Source organism: Priapulus caudatus, unplaced genomic scaffold (genome assembly GCF_000485595.1).
Source record: "Priapulus caudatus unplaced genomic scaffold, Priapulus_caudatus-5.0.1 Scaffold59, whole genome shotgun sequence".
In the NCBI taxonomy this organism is placed as follows: Eukaryota; Metazoa; Priapulida; class Priapulimorpha; order Priapulimorphida; family Priapulidae; genus Priapulus; species Priapulus caudatus.
This window is the reverse complement of record NW_014577120.1, coordinates 150,798-153,485: the sequence shown is the minus strand read 5'-3', so window position 1 is coordinate 153,485 and position 2,688 is coordinate 150,798.

The window sequence follows — 2,688 nt, the reverse complement described above, 5'->3', positions numbered from 1 at the left end:
AGCAGCAGTAGTAGTAGCAGCAGCAGTAGCAGCAGCAGCAGTAGCAGCATCAGCAGCAGCAGCAACAGCGGTCAGCAGGCAGCAGCAGCAGTAGTAGTAGCAGCAGCAGTAGCAGCAGCAGCAGTAGCAGCATCAGCAGCAGCAGCAACAGCAGTAGCAGCAGCAGCAGCAGCAGCATCAGCAGCAGCAGCAACATCAGTAGCAGCAGCTAGTGGCTTCGTCGCTAATGAACGGCGCGCCGTGAGACACACTCAGCTGCTAACGAGATGTCACCCCTCCCCCTCCCCCTCCCCTCCCCCGCCGCCTCCCCTTCCCCTGCCGCCTTCCCTCTCCCCCCGCAGCCTTCTCCTCTCCCGCCGCCTACCCTCCCCCGCCGCCTCCCCCTCCCCCACCGTCTCCCATTTCACACTGCCTCCTCTCCCCCTCCCCCGTCGCCTCTCCCTCCCCCGCCGCCTCTCCTTCCCCCCAGCCGCCTTTCCTCTCCTGGATGAGTCTTTCTAAGTAAGTGCGCTGACGTTCTAACTGACCGATGAACAAACAGATCTGTATATAGTAGAATAGCTTACTACGTCCGTGGTAGAATGTGGTTGCAGCTGCATGCGTATAGCAGTTGTTTACAACTGTAGTAGTAGTGCAGAAACCGCAAGAAACTCGTTCCTTTTAAGGTTTTGCTTTTTGTTTTGTTGTTTTTCGTTTTTGCGGTTTTGTATGAAACTATACTACCGTAAATATTAGCCAGAAACATTAGAGTTACTAAAAACAGCTGTTTCTCAGTGTTACAGAAAATAGAAGCCCGCCTCTATCCAAGCTGAGCGTCACGCAAAAACAAGCGACGTGCATTTCAAAATCGAACAGCGGATCCAGTTCTAGAGTATCTTGGATTCTCGATACGTACGCGTTCAACAGTTGCTGCTCAAGATCCGTCCACCAACATAAAACCTGGTCTACTTTAGACTTATATATATTATATATATATATGGCGTCAGAATACGCTATATCTAATTGCACACGACGATAAAATGTTCAGCTGACTCGTGAGATGCGTTCGCATGATACCAAGAGCTAATCAATATTTATTAGCTTTTGATGATACCAATATCGATATCGCTTTGAACTAGAATACTGCAGTAGCCGGTAAATCACCGACGGTAACGCAATATGTTCGTCCAACGATCCCCGCTAGTGTACAATCAACTGTTTTTATGATGTGTATATATATATATATATATATATATATATATAATCCAATATGGCGCAGAGAAATATTAGTTCGCTGGTCGACACTGACATGGGCACTGGCTGCTAGCCAGCACTAATCACGCTACGTATACGTAGGTTACAGCAAGCGAGCACACCCAGGAGCATGATTGCCCTGTACAGCGCAATACACAGTAATTACACTCCCTCGCGCATATACCGCCTCGATTCCGCGCACGCACGCACGCACGCACGCACGCACGCACACACGCACGCACACACGCACGCACACACGCACGCACACACACACACACACACACACACACACACACACACACGCGCACGTGTCCCGAGCAAAAGAGTCGTAATATAAACCGCGGAGACACTCCATCCCCCGCGCACACACAGAGATCCGTGTTACCCCGCCGTAACTGCCATAGTTCCCTGTCCTCCAACTACATCCAACACCCTGCACGCAAGCCACCAACAACACAGCACCACCCGGAGTACCCGCCACCCTGCACACACCGCACAGAACAGAATACTCCTCAGTATCTCCCACATCACACCCACCAGCACATGGGCACAGCACAAATCCCCCCACGCCACACACAACCACAAGTCAACACACACACACACACATGCTTGTCTTCGCTCCCACCATCAACTGACCTAACCAACCACACACACATCAGCACACAGGAGAGGAGCCAACACACGCCTCTTACCTCAGCACTGATGTCTTTCCAGCGAGCTCAGGGTTACCGTCAAAAGCAAAAGGCTTCTAAAGGGGGGGGGGGGCGAAAGGAAAATGAACCACTCTGGCCCACGGACACACACAGGCCCTGACCGCCGCGCCAGCGACCATGTCGAACTGGCAACGCAGAGACGCTGGGACCACGCCGCCATGCTTGAGTGACCCGGTGCCGCCATCCTTGCGCGACGACACGTGCGCCCGATCAATGCAGCCGCAGAGAGCACGACGCAACCCCGAGCCTACTGCGATAACAGTAGCCAACCTTTCGGAGGGAAACGATCAACCGTACAGTACGGACGCAGCCTGGCACGCTCCTCAACGAGCCGACCCACGTCTCGCCGCACTTGAATACAGTGATGCGGAATCCAAGCAGCTAATCCCCCGCCACCGCGACTCCGGTACATGTCAGCCCATCAGCTCCCGCGTCGCCCCGCAACCCGGCCCAAAAGCTGCATCGCAGCAACGCCGCGGACGGATGCCTGTCAGGCCAGTAGGACGAACCAGCGGATTCAGGCTTATGTACCGTGTGTCTGTGTTGTGTTCTGTGGTGTGTCGTCGTGTGTGTGTGTTGTGGTGTGTGTGGTTATCTGGTGTGTGTGTGTGTGTAATGGCGTGGTGCCGTGCGTTGCGTGCCGTGCGAATGTCGCGTGTGTTCGTCATGCGCTTGCGCTCGCGTGTGTGTTGTACGAAGCCGGGCGCGGTGTGTGGCCTACCGATTGCGCAGTGACCGTGTA